The sequence below is a fragment of the Octopus bimaculoides genome, chromosome 11 (assembly GCF_046866305.1).
Source record: "Octopus bimaculoides isolate indiv1 chromosome 11, ASM4686630v1, whole genome shotgun sequence".
Lineage (NCBI taxonomy): Eukaryota > Metazoa > Mollusca > Cephalopoda > Octopoda > Octopodidae > Octopus > Octopus bimaculoides.
This window is the reverse complement of record NC_142938.1, coordinates 74542922-74557640: the sequence shown is the minus strand read 5'-3', so window position 1 is coordinate 74557640 and position 14719 is coordinate 74542922. Positions and strand designations below refer to the sequence as shown.

Below are 14719 nucleotides of genomic sequence, written 5' to 3'. Positions count from 1 at the left end.
TTAAATTTGATTTAAAATCCCACTCATGGCGGGATTTTAAATCAAAAAGTTGGAACAAATACCGCAAGGTATCCAGTCCGACATTCTTACAGTCCCGCCAATTCATCGTCATCGCCTCGGATTAATGCTTTTTTTTTTTTATCAACCCCGAAAGGATGAAAAAAATTAAAGTTGATCCCGACTGGATATAAACTCATAATGCAGTGAGTCGGTACAAATATCGTGAAACATACTGTATAATCAAGCTCTAACGATTCGGTCACTTCATTGTTGAGAGTAAATCCTGTTCCTGCGATATTGGTGACAATTTTGCATATATTTCTTTATTACGACACCCTCATCAGTGAAGCCTAACCAGTACTTTATCAGATATTAATTCTAAAGAGCATCCAAATTCTTTAGAATTTGCATCTTTGTTTGCTGCCAACCGCACTCTCCTACTTTAGACATAATTAGCATTTAAGAAATTCTTCTAGTATACTTGTTGGCTTACCTTGTCTTGGGCCCTCGACTCACTGAAGGAATTTTTAGGGTATTGTCGTGACATACGGCGTGGTTATGGACACTTCTAGCCCTGGGAGGAGCCTATCCATCTCAAGATCTGGCGCAGCTGATTTCTTCCCGAAAGGCAGACAAACAGAAAGTAGAATGAGAGCAAGAGCAGAATAGTTTCTAGCGTTTGATTGGTGCATTGTTATCGACCCCAGAAAGATGAAAAGTATAATTGACCTCGGTAAGATTTGAATTCAGAGCGTAAAGAAAAAAAAAAAAACAGAATGGAAATCGCCAAGCAGTCAACCTGACGCTCAAACGACTCCGCTAGTTGGCCGCCTTAATATGCGACTAATACACAGCCCAAGCAACAACAACAACACTCCTCCCCCCTCTCTCTCCTATCTGTCTATCTTTCTGTCTGTCTCTTCATGAAGGACCCGAAACGTTAAATTCATCATTCTTCACAGTAATGGACTTTTTCAGATGATTCAATTGTTGCCTTCGGATTCCAATTTTTATTTTAGAAGTAGCATATGTCAAAGTTGACATATAACATGCAGTATTTTGCATATAGTATACCTAATATTGTTGATATGTAATATGTAGTGTGTCACATTTGGCATGCATCATCATCATCATCGTCATCCTTTAACGTCCCTTTTTATCTGTGGGTTGGATGGTTCGACAGATACCGAGGAGCCAGAAGGCTGCGCCGAGCACCAATGGCGCGGTTTCTACAGCTGGATGCTCTTCCTAACACCAACTACATCAAAGAGTGTACTGGGTGCTTTTTTCGTGACACCAGCTCGAGTGGGGTTCACCAAATACCTGCAATACAAGACCCCTCAACAGAGCAGGGTGTAGTATTCAGGGATATGAATGTATGATAGAAGGACAGGAACAAGTGTCTTGCCGAAAAGGTGAGTACATGGCTTCCCCATCTGGAGAGAGAGAGAGAGAGAGATGTGGAGTCAAGATACCAGGTAAATATGAAATAGAGAATAAGGATTGAGAAACAAAAATGTGGTTGGGTAGGTGAGTGTGAGATGATTAGAGATGAGGATTGAAGGGGACGCGGTGAATATCCTTTTGGGGTGTGGGAGGGAAGGAATGGAAAGAGGTGTGGGTTCGGAAGGAGGATGGGGTGATAAGGGACTGTAGTAGGGTTACAATGTGAAGGGTAGTGGGGGATTAGCGATATCATTTACTGCCCCTGGTTGAGAAATATCGCAGTCAGAAGATTGATGGGGTGATGGGTTTTAGAAGATATGTTCGCATGTATGCATGACCTGTAATATTGGTTTCAAATGTTTGACACAAGGCCAGCAATGTTACGGGAAGGTATAAGTCACTTACATCGACCCCAGTGCTCAGCTTTTAGTCATTTTATCGACTCCGATAGGATGAAAGGCAAAGTTGACCTCGGCAGAATTTGAACCCAGAACGTAAAAGTAGACGAAATGCCGCTAAGCATTTTGCCTGGCGCGTTAACGTTTCAGCCAGCTCGCCGCCTTTGCATGGCTTGTAACACTTCGTTACACTTGATATGTAACGTTGTATTTGTCCCTTTTGACATGTAACATGTATATATTTACATCTGACATTAACATCTTATATTACGTCGTACTCGATATAAACATTTACCATAATGATGATTTCTTGCATAAAACTCAAGATCCCAAATTTTGACCGGGAGAGTACCGCCAGGTAAACCAAGCCCCATTTTGACTGGCTGTTATTTTATGAAACCCCAGAAGGATGACGGTAAAGTTTACTTCAGTACGATTTGAACACAGAACAGTATGAAGAAGACAAAGTTAACACTCCGTTGGGCTTTCAAATTCAGAATGTAGGATTATATAAGATAACTAAATACTGTAAGGTAGCTTGTTGGCCGTTTTAACTCGTGCTCCCAATCTCATAATCTTTTCTGCTATAGGCACAAAGCCTGAAATTTTGTGGGAGGGAACGAATCGATTACGTCGATCCCACTGTTTCACTGGTACTTAATTTATCGATTCCAAACGAATGAAAGGCAAAATCGACTTCGGCGGCATTTGAACTCAGAACTTATAGACGGACGAAATTCTGCTAAGTATTTCGCCCGGCGTGCTAACGATTCTGCCAGTCCCAAATCTGATAATAATGGTACGAACATAATCGAACAATAATCAATAACAAGACAACAAAAATGATAGAAAATTACATGATGATGTCTATTATTATAATATTCGAGTGTCGATTGCGTATGTCGTTGTTATCTAAAGCGATGAGAATCCTGTTTGTTATTGTTTATACATTTTTCGCAGTTGGTGTCAAAAACATAATTGAGTTGGTTTAGAATGGAGTTTCTGGAGTAAACTGTTCGATAACTGTGCCTTGCGTTCTTCTTTACTTAAAGCCAATGAAACGTACAGTTTCTTCGAGTTGAGTATTTTGCCATTCATCGCTCTCGCAGCTTTCGTTGCATCTTCTGGTGTAGAAAAACTCACAAATCCGAATCCGTTAGATCGACCGTTCTGAGTCATAACTTTTGCACAATCAATTTTACCGAATTTGGCAAAGTAATTCTTTAAAAGTACATCATCAATGTTTGCGTCCAGATTTTTTACATATACAATAATGCTGTCCGTACCTTCAGTTTCAATTTTATTTTGTGATCCCTTTAAAGTGTGACATTTGTCCTTGATAGACAGTAATCTCTCTAGTTTTGTTTGTGCTCGTCCAACGTACAGTTCTTTACCATTAATCTCAACACTATTCATTTCTCTCACAGCTTTCTCGGCATCTTGACTGTCCGTGAAGTTTACAAATCCAAACCCTTTCGACTTACCAGAATTGTCTGTCATTACTTTGGCACTAACTATAGCGCCGTATTTTTCAAACAGTTTGCGAAGGGACTCATCGTTGAGCTTATCGCTAAAGTTTTTAATGTATATATTTGTAAATCCTCTATATGCCTTATTTCGATTTCTTTCTCGGTGGGGCACAAATTTACCAACGAACACTTTCTTACCATTCAGTAACATCCCGTTTGTCTTCTCAATACAATTTCGCGCATCTTCTTCACTCTCAAAATGCACAAACCCGTATCCTTTTGAACCGTTCTCATCCGATACAATCTTACTGGAGAGAATGTCACCAAATAAAGAGAAGGTGTCGTACAAAGCTCTGTTGTCGATGTCTTTATCCAGGTTTTTAATAAATACGTTTCCTAGTCCAGATTTACGAAGGGATGGATCTCTCTGCCATTGCATTATTCTAAGGGGACGTCCCATGAAATTAGCGAAATTCATCCTTTCCATAGCTAATTTGGCATCTGAATCTGACTGAAAATTGATGTAGGCATATCCAAGAGATCGCCTTTTAACCATGTCTCGACACACTCGGATTGAAATGATAGTTCCACAAGTCGAGAACTTCTCGTATAGCATTTTTTCCGTAACATCGGGATGAAGATCTCCAACATATAAGGAAGCCACTGGTAAAACTTCTGCTGCAATACTCATAGCAAGTGATTCTTTGATGTATTCTTCCTTATTTTACTGTGTGCGTGTTTTTTTTCTTTTTAAACTTATTTTCTTCGACAATCCCTATTCCGTGTACGAGATTTTTGGTCGATTTAAAAAATAAAATCCATGTTTCTGATTATATGTAACATTGTTTTCCCTATAATTTCGGTTGAGACTCACTACTAGTCTTTGAAACTGTTGACTCGGCGTTTTGTGTATTTCATATCAAAAGTTTTGAAAAAACATACACACAAACAAGCAAACACAAAATCATTTGAAAGATAACTGCGTCATTTCTCGTGTGTTGCACATTCTCTGGCGACCGGAAATGACTTTCTTGAATAAATTGGATTTCTTATTTACATACAATTGCGTAGATACGAAAATAACATTCTTTGAATATTCCATTTTGTCTTCATTTGATAAAAGTTCACGAAAATGAACAAGCAACTCTATAATAATGTGAAATCTTTCAAAAAAGAGAAGAAAAAAAAAAAAAGAAAGGAAATTTTTTTGAATATCAAGAAATCTATGCATTAGAAAACTGGTGTAGAATTATTTATTTTAGATTCAATTCGAATGCGAGAAGAATGAAGATATATTTATGGTCAAATTACCATTCTGTCAATTCCATTAATCTTTTCATTTTCTTTTCTGTATATCATGATAAATATAAAATATATGTGTTGGAGTGTGTATCTAAACACACACACACACACACACACACACACAAAGAAATAAACGAAGTGATTAAGGTGGACGTTAAGCTTACGATCGCAAAACCTTAGGTTCGAAATCTCGAACTGGGCGACGCGCTATATTCTTGAACAAGACACTTCATTTTCCCTCAGCTGAAAAATGAGTCCCGCCCTAGTACTGGTGCAACCCCTCCTCTCTGTCTCTCTCTGGAATAAAGGTTGGCAGGGTTGAGTAGGTGTCCGGTTTTGCTCGCGCCTAATGAACACCGAAAATTATTAATGAAAGCATGGTATTTACTATCAAGTCCTATTCTTCAGTGATGTCATTAGTAGTGATGGATTTCCGTCGTTTGACGATGACGATTCCGTTGTACAATAAACTGAAATTCTTAACCCTCAACTAACGTGTATGTTGTTGAGTATTCCACAGACACAGGCAAAGGAACCTTTAACATAACATTTCAGGCAGTACCCGGGTAACACAATATGTGACAATACTGAACGACAGTCTTCTATACAGTTTCCGTCTACCCAATTTCACACACAAGGCTATATATAGAAAAATTACATTTACCCAATTTGTCACCACCCACTTTGATAAACTAGAGATATCGTGTTTGGAAACTGAACTTCTTAATCATTCGGCCTCGCTGCACCTACGTTCTAGTGGTATTTATATGTATACACATGTGTGTGTCATGATGTGTTTGCATTAAGTATGATAAACGTATAGCTATTTTAATCTAATACTACTTCTGCTACATAACAGATTTATATATATGTGTGTGTGTGATTCAAAATGTGCAAAACAACAACAACAAAAAACAGAAGACAAAGACAGGTGAGGGAACAACAAACACAGTGTATTAGTTTGACGCTCAGAAAAAAATGGAAGAGTCTTTGACGTTTCAAGCCTACGCTCTTCTATAGAAAGATAGGAGGAAACAAAACATGGAGAGAGGAAAGAAAACGGATAGAGAAAGAAAAAAACATGTCTGGATTAACGGTTTCACATATTGAATTGGCCAGAAGGAGGTGGTCGGTGAGCATATATATATATATATATATATATATATATATATGCTTACGCACACATACGCACAAACAAAAGAACCACACAATGTAATATATCGTCTTCTTCGTATTCTCATACCCATCCTCCTATTTCCGTGCCTCGCCACCACTTCTAGCTAGTTAGCTTCTTTAATTCAATTACTTTTCTTCAAACTTCCATATTATAAAAGAAAAACAATATATAAAAAAAGAAACAAAAAAGAACAGCCAAGAAACTATAAAGTTATTTTTGACGTATGTATGAGTTATTTTCTGTAAAATTACATTTGAGCGTGTTATATATATATATATATATATATATATATATATATATATATATATATATATATATATATATATATATATACTTTGTCCATAGGCTCACATTTAAAAAGCTATTTCGTATTAGTAGCCAAGATTTCTCTTTTTATGTTTTCGCTGATATTATTTGATGGCGGTGGTGCCAGTCATGCGGCATTAAGGGCTGTGCTGGTGAGGAGGGTCACGAGGGTTTTATGAGTGGGGTTACATGAATGAAGTTTGAGAAATGAGCTAGAAAAACAGAAAGGGCAAGAAAAAAAAATGTCTGAACACATGACGTGGAAGAGCAGAAATATTAAAGGGAAGAGAAATGAGTTTTTAAGCGGAAACAGTTTGTGAGAAGAATGAGATGTGATTCATTTGTAGCGGATTAAGTGTTAGTTAATAACGTATTATATATAGAAATGGTGGTATATTGCTCACTTGCTGGAAGCAGCTCATAGAAACAGAGTTGCTTTTACATTCAATTACACGTATCGTACAAAAGAAAACGTACTTAATAGCTTGCGTTATAACTGATTGACTTGCAAGTTCAGCATTGACACCACGTGTGAGCTTTCTTTAGAGATTAACTCTTCTCGGAACAATTTGGTGTTTTGTATTACAGGGCTAAACCCAGGGCCGTCTTAGAAACATTATAAGATCTCGGACCAATCGTTGCACTGGACCCTAAAGTATTTATTAACAGCAAGTCACAGTAACATAGATCAAAATTAGGCACTTAGACAAGTGAGGCCCTCGAAAAAAAAAAACAGTGCATTGGGCCCCCTGTAGTATATATCTATTGGCAACAAGTCACAATATACATAGATCGGAATTGGGTCTCTAGACTGGTGAGGCCCCTAGTGTGCCCGTGCCTTAAGACGGTACTGGCTAAACCTGCTTTAAGCAAACCTGATCTGCAACACCAAGATTGATACCACTCTAACTAACTGAAAGCAGCTGCAACAGAAAAAAAAAATGAGACCCACCAAAGAATGCGTTATCTATGCAAATCAGTTTGCCCAGTTTATTTAAACATTTGGAAAATAGTAAGTTTACAAGCAATGTTTCCGCGGGCAGTTTAAGACGGAATTTAGTCTCTCATGAAGCCCCAGCACTAGAATGGTATTATGCTGGTCAATATCTTTTTACTGTTTCCATGAAAATAATGTATATAAAGACAAGAACATCATATTGGTCTATATATACGCTGTTGACTAAAATTCATAAATATATTATGTAAAACAGTATTACACTATACAGTGTATAGTTCGGTTTTGTTAAGATACTAAGATGTAATTTAGGGAACATTTGGTTGTTATTTTTAGCATTTTAGTAACCAACCACATAGCGAATTCCTCGTTGGCTATTAGTCGTAGTTAGTGTCGGAAAGCAGAGAATCTATGGAGTGACGTATAAAATTTTTTGCGGTATTCAGTTACGCCCCTTTACATTCTGAGGTAAAGCAGACTTACCAAAGTCTACTTTATACCTTTCACCTTCGAAGGAGTTGATATAATAAGGTACCAATCAAATACTTGGGCAGACATGGGTAACATTTTCCGAAGGTAGGTCGCACTACTAACAAATTCAGAATGTCATTCAGATTGTCGCACAGGCTGCAGTTTGCCCCTGACAGCCGTAGGGTTTCGTCTAACTTCACCCTCCCACCAAGATGTGTGATTTTTGTGCTCATGTTAAAAAAATATTTCTGCTGTTGGTGTATCAAGTATCAAGTTCTACGAGTATATGTGTTGGAGGAGAAAGCTCTGTAATTTAAAACTATTGCTGCTATGACAGTTGCTGTTAACCCTCTCGTATACGGATTTGACTCCAGTTTCTATATTTTAGTGTTTTGAGACTCGGTTTTGATTTCCAGTGATAGACAATTTTATTTTCTAGTATCTCTTAATACAGATGATAAATGCAAAAGAAAAAGGTCTTGCACACTCTAATCTCATAACAAAGAAAGGACACATTAACCGATGTAGTCCTAGATATTTATTCTTTCTTTTAACTATAGGCGCAGGAGTGGCTGTGTGGCAAGTACTTACCAACCACATGGCACCTTGGGCAAGTGTCTTCTACTATAGCCTCGTGCCGACCAAAGCCTTGTGAGTGGATTTGGTAGACGGAAACTGAAAGAAGCCCGTCGTATATATGTATATATATATGTGTGTGTTTGTGTGTCTGTGTTTGTCCCCCCAACATCGCTTGACAACCGATGCTGATGTGTTTACGTCTCCGTAACTTAGCGGTTCGGCAAAAGAGACCGATAGAATAAGTACTAGGCTTACAAAGAATTAGTCCTGGGGTCGATTTGCTCGACTAAAAGGCGGTGCTACAGCATGACCGCAGTCAAATGACTGAAACAAGCAAAAGAGTATAGGCACAAGACTTAAAATTTTGGGGGAGGGAAATAGTCGATTAATTCAACCTCAGTGTTCAACTCGTACTTATTTTATCGGCCCCGAAAGGATGAAAGCAAAGTTGACCCTCAGCGGAATTTGAATTCAGAATGTAAAGATGCAAGAAATGCTGCTAAGCATTTTGTCCAATGTGCTAACGATTCTACCAGCTCGCCACCGTTACTAGATATCCAATACGAGACAGATTAGTCACAGCCGAACACTTTTTATCAGTTGTCAGATTGATCAGAGCGAACTTGTGGGGGTCACACGACTACAACTACACGCACATATATACACAAACATATATATATCAACCTCGGCCGTCACTCGGAATCGAAAGTGACTTAGTAACATTTACCACGCTTCCCTTATGTGTTTCAGGAACCTCTATAGTCGTGCCCAGATATAGATACTTTCTCAGCTTTCACATTTTTTACCTGACGGAACAACTAAGAGAGAGATAAGGTGGTACCAGCAGCACTAGACCAGTATTTTCTGTGTTCGACCCTAGAAAGAACGAATAGTGAATTTGACATCAGTGAGATTTGAACCTAGAGAATAGAGAGCCTGAACAAATATCGGAATGTATTTTATCTGACACTAAGACCTGAGTGTGTGTGTGTATGTGTATGTTTGTGTATGTGTGCGCGCGCGTGCATGTATGTTTGTGTATGCCATGCATCACTGACAAAATGACATCCCAGTTAATATCGTTATATAAAACAAGGAATTAAGATAATGGATAACACGATTTTCTTTGTATGGCATTCTGCGTTCTTCAAACGGAACGAAAGTCTTCCGTGTCTTTTGTTAGTGGTATTATTTCAAAACAGATATTTCCTAATTAATCATATAATGGCCTAAAGCAAGAGTTAGACCAAAATATGTAACATTTGCTATCAGTCGCGTTATGGAATTGTGGTTTTCAACAAACAACCAGCACGCCTATATTGTAAATCTAATTGGTTATGGTGCCGAGTCTTCTGTCTAAGCTGTTTCGAAAATGTGGAAGTGCTGTTATATTAAAAACGACTAAAATAGCAGCGAACGAGTTATTATTAATGTTACTAAAATATGATTATAAACGAAAAAATATGTTGAGTCATTAGCTTTCAAATGAAGTTAATATATGCGAAAATGTACGTAAATATAAATAAATAAGCAAAAATAGCAGATACTATTGTTGCTCATACACACACACAAAGGCTGTGTGGTAACAAGCTTGCTTCCCAACCACATAGTTCCGGGTTCAGTCCCACTGCGTAGCATCTTAGGCAAGCCTTGTGAGTGGATTTGGTAGGCAGAAACCGAAAGAAGCCTGTCGTGCATATATATGTATATGCATATCTGTGTGTGTGTTTCTGTCCGTGTTTGTCCTCCACCACAACCGGTATTGGTGTGTTTGCATCGCTGTAACTTAGCGGTCTGGCAGGAGATACCGATAGAATAAGTATCAGCCTTAAAAAAATATGTGGGAAATTCTATCTGTGGGTGTGTTTGTGGAGTTATTAGCTAACTCCTCCTACAGCGTTTTATCGATTTTGATGAAACTTCACACGTGAGTAGAACTCAGGTCTGGAAACCTCATGGTATACTCAGATTGTTGAAAATCGATAATAGGGCCCCTGGAAGGGATCCTTATATATATCCAATATATTTTATTTCAAAAGCCAACTCATTCATTTTCCTAAATTATTTGGTAAAAATGAAATTGAGCATGATTATTTCTTAGTATTTGAACTGTTAGTTATTTTCGCAATTTATCCAGTACAACCCTTAAACAAATAAATAGTACTTTCCTAAGCAATAGATCCACTTATTTCAGTTAGTGATTATTCACGAATATATCAACACTAGCGCTCCTGAGGGTAATATTCTCTGGGAACGCACAAAAGCCCTTTTCAGAGTTATTTACTTTGAATTGTTATTATCTCATACCTGATTAGCCTGTTATTACGTAACATGCTTCATGATTTTAGTATACATACTTTATTAGTATTTCGTCCTATGTTCTATATTCTCTGGGAACGCATTAAAGCCCTTTTCGGGGCTACTTTATTTGAATTCTTACTATCGGGTAACTAATTTCATGTTATTACATAACTGACTTCACAGTTTGGGAATTCCTAAAAAACAAGACCTTGTGTAAGACAGTTTGGTATTCTCTGAAAATGCACAAAAACTGTTTTAAGGGCTACATACTTTGTATTGTTGTTATTGGATTAGCGAAACAATTATGAGGACAGAACCAAGGGATAAGCCCCGCTTTCCCGGGAATTACTGGGTACGTCAGCTAGTATATATATATATATATATATATATATATATATATATATATATATATATATGCGCAGGAATGCCTGTGTGGTTAAGAAGATCACTTTGCAAAAACGTCGTTTCGGTTTCAGTCCCAACTGCGGGGCTCCTTAGGCTAGTGTCTTCTACAGTAGCCCCAGACCGACCAGTGCTTTGTGAGTGAATTTGCTAGACGGAAACTGTGTGGAAGACTGTTGTATGCTTCTCTCTCCATGTGTGTGTGTGTGTGTGTGTGTGTGTGTGTGTGTGAAGAAAATACGATGAATCGAGGAGGTCGTACATGGAATGTCAAAGAAAAAACAGCAACAACAACAAAAAAAAGGAAATAAAAAAAAAAGTTCTGTTGCAGTGTACTTATAATGGAGTATTGTTACAAGATAGAAGGTACAGTAAGCAAGCGATTGGTGTCAAGAGTGCAGGTTTGTGTGTTCACTTTTAGAATCGCTGCGCAGCTGAATCTGAAGCAACTATTGGACCAGCAGGGTTCTTTGTGGAGCAAAACGTGAGAAAATACAAAGATGCCTAATCAAAACAAACAACCTACGAAAATAATAAGAACACTCTGCGCAGCGACATCTCAAAAATCTCGAGAACAATTACGAAAAGAAAAGAGAAAAGAAACACGAAAGGAAAAGAAAAGAAGAGAATAAATGAGGTAAATGAATTCCATTTCGAAGTATATATATATTTCATATGAAGGCCATAGATGATGAAAGCTTATGTAGCATATTATGGTGGAAACAACACTAAAAACTATTTCCGTGGATTTAAGGTTGTGAAAGACTCGTGCTGTTCTCATGCAGCGTAAGTTTTCATATTGACTACTGAGTCATTGCTGTAAGCTATTTGGTTTGTAGGGCGCTAATGGGTATTTCATGTTGAAGCAGTAGAGCTACTGTCAGTTCATAAGGGTGGGGCACGTCCCTATTATCATTGCCCTACATTTGCGTGAGGGTTTCAATGTGGCAATGCTAAATGATGAAACACTTGTTAATTGCACGGTGCTCTTTGCTGCTTACGATGTATGCATGTATGTTTGTATATGTACGCACGCACACACACACACACACACACAAGTGCACTGGTTGTGTTTCACTTTAGTTTTATTTTCAATAATTAGATTAGTCAACTAATAAGTAGATTTTGTTGTTGATAAACTGACTTGTTAAAATACTTCGTCACAACCTGTAACTTTATCGATTACGATGTGGCCGTCTTGTACCTTGTCCGCGCTCGCACACGCCTCTTATTCTTAGCTCATTGCTTGGCGTTGGAGGATCGTTGCAGAGCGAGGAGCAAAGGACAAGCGGTGCACGATTGCATGAAGAACAACACTATCCTCGATAAGGTCATCAGACTTTGACAAAAGAACATTGACTAATCAGTTAAACAATTATCTAATTAATTATGGAACGAAATAAAACGATTATGTGTGTGTGTGTTTTTTAATAGGCCGCATTATCTCAAATTACAAAAGTAGGTTTCAATATACGATTTCATCAATAATACTGCGAAGCAAACGTAAAAACTATGTATGTATGTATGTATGTATGTATGTATACCTCTGGTTAAGTCGTTTCGACTTGCGTCATTTCCGAAGATACGTCGGTCTCTCTAAAATATTAAATACAATATTAATTTACGTCGCCTGGCAAAACAGCAATAACGTTCATAGTATATTGTACTGTTAGTTCCGGGTTGTATCGATGGGTTCCGTTTGTATTCGTCTCCGGGAAATAAAAAACAAAAAAAAAAAACAGAACAATAGAAACAACCTGTATAGCATATTAAAATTAATGTTAAAATACAGAATGCATCATTGATCCCGAGCTGCGTCGTTTTACGTTGAAGAAAATGCAAGAGGCTTTTTCTCATTTAGATAAATGTCTTGCTTTATTTGAGGAAATGGATCCCAATTCCAAAAATTATTGGGGGGTTGGCAAGATACTATTGCACCTTATTACCTAATCCTTGTAAAGAAGAAAAAGATATTTCAAGGAACTTTAGATAAGTTCGCTCAACGAACTACACCATCACAACAGGAGTCAGCTGACGACCTCCAACCATCGACATCTAGTATGTAATCTCCTCCTCCTCATCATCATCCTACATCCCCCTCAACGAGTAAAACCGACGTCAGCCATCAGGTAGGCAACAGTACAGTATTTGAAATTATTTCTTTTTAATATAAAAGCAGCCGAATTCGTAAGCTAACGTAAAAACAAGCTAGGCTAGCCTAGGATTTAATTGTTACATGTCTATACATTTAAATAATGGTTATTTCGACTTAAGTTGTTTTTCGACCTAAGTCGTGTCCCCTGGAACCAATTAACGACGTAGGGTGAGGTATGATTGTATATGTAAGTGCGCGCGTATGCGTGTGACTCTGTGGGAAGAACCTTGCTTCTCAACCATATGGTTCCGGGTTCAGTCGCACTGCGTGGCACCTTGGGCAAGCCTCGGTTTGACCAAAATCATGGGAGTGGATTTGGTAGACGGAAACTGAAAGAATCCCGCCATATATATATATATATATATATATATATATATATATATATATATATATAAAGCAATTAATACAAAACAAGGTGGAAAAATAGTACTCGAATACCAAAAGTAGAGTAAAATACTCTTTATTAAAACCGAAAATAAGTTTACACCTGACCGCTCATCGGACAGTATTATCGCAACGGTCACGTAGAAGATCGATTGACAGAAGATAGATAGATAGATAGATAGATAGATTCAATTTTACTGCTTGTCAATCAGGAGAAATTGAAATGTTGTTCGTAACGGAAAGAGATATACGGGTGTTGGGGAATGTTAGGCGACGCAGTCGAGTTTGAAAGAATCTTCAGATTAAATTTCCCTCTAAAATAAACAAGTGCGAGTCTACTAAGAAGTCACTTACTCTTAGGAGAAACGAAGCGAAATAATGTTGGACTCTCTCTCTCTCTCTCTCTCTCTCTCTCTCCACCCGTCTCTCTCTTTCTCGCTAGCTGCTATTCAATGTAGTGTGTGAACTATCTAAAAGTAAGCTACCCACCAAACCCCTTATCCCACCCGTTTCTCTGTTGTTATATACCTGAATATAAACATTTCCTGGCAGCTGTTCGCTAACAATAAAACAAGTGGATATATTATACAGCGCGACGGTATATTACTGCTAGCGGTCCTATGACTGTGAATAGAAAAGGTTTCACAAAAACAACTTCTTTTACTGTAAACAATAAATACTTATCAGCTTTTCATTGCACTTTATTTATTTTATTGTATTTTTTTTTTTGCGTTTCCCGCGTCTTTTGTTAATTTTGTGTGTTTGACACGATTCCCGGTTAAAAACACTCACGTAAGCACGCACGCACGCATGCACGTACACACGCATGCACGCACATACGCACGCATACACGCATGCAGCTAAATCAATGTGTGTCACTCGGCCTGTTAGAAACAGCAGCCAAGCCTTCTGCATATCACACAGTCTACTTAATGCCTTAAAGAAGGCAGGATCACAAACACGGCTAAATGTGAGCGAGGATGCGGTCCACTTTCGTTGGCATTTTTGAGAGGGAAAGCGATACGTTGGGTATTTTGTTGTGCTTTTCGGAGTGTGAGTAGCAGGGTAGCACAAGCTCTACTCCACTGGGAAGGACTGTTGGTTTCTGCTATCCTAATGGAGCATGTTGTGATGATAAAAAGGTTTAATGTATTTAGTAAATCGACGAAACCCGTGGTCTTATGTTTCTTTTGTGCTTTAGTGTTACAATACCGAGCTTGGTAAAGCGGACTTGTGATAAGATCCTAGGTACATTGTCTGGATAAAGATTGGATATTCACGGCTGGAACGCCTCATGTCATTGGTCTACTCCCTCAGGGGTGGCTTGAGAATTGAACATCAATTACATTTGCTCAGAGAAAACAGGAACATTTC

The 14719-nt window shown here is 38.1% G+C and overlaps 1 pseudogene; it reads right to left on the bottom strand.

Annotated features, from left to right (window-relative positions):
• Positions 1–2692: 2692 nt before the first annotated feature.
• Positions 2693–4335, bottom strand: LOC106871657 (polyadenylate-binding protein 1 pseudogene; annotated as a pseudogene).
• Between the last annotated feature and the right edge of the window lie 10384 nt (positions 4336–14719).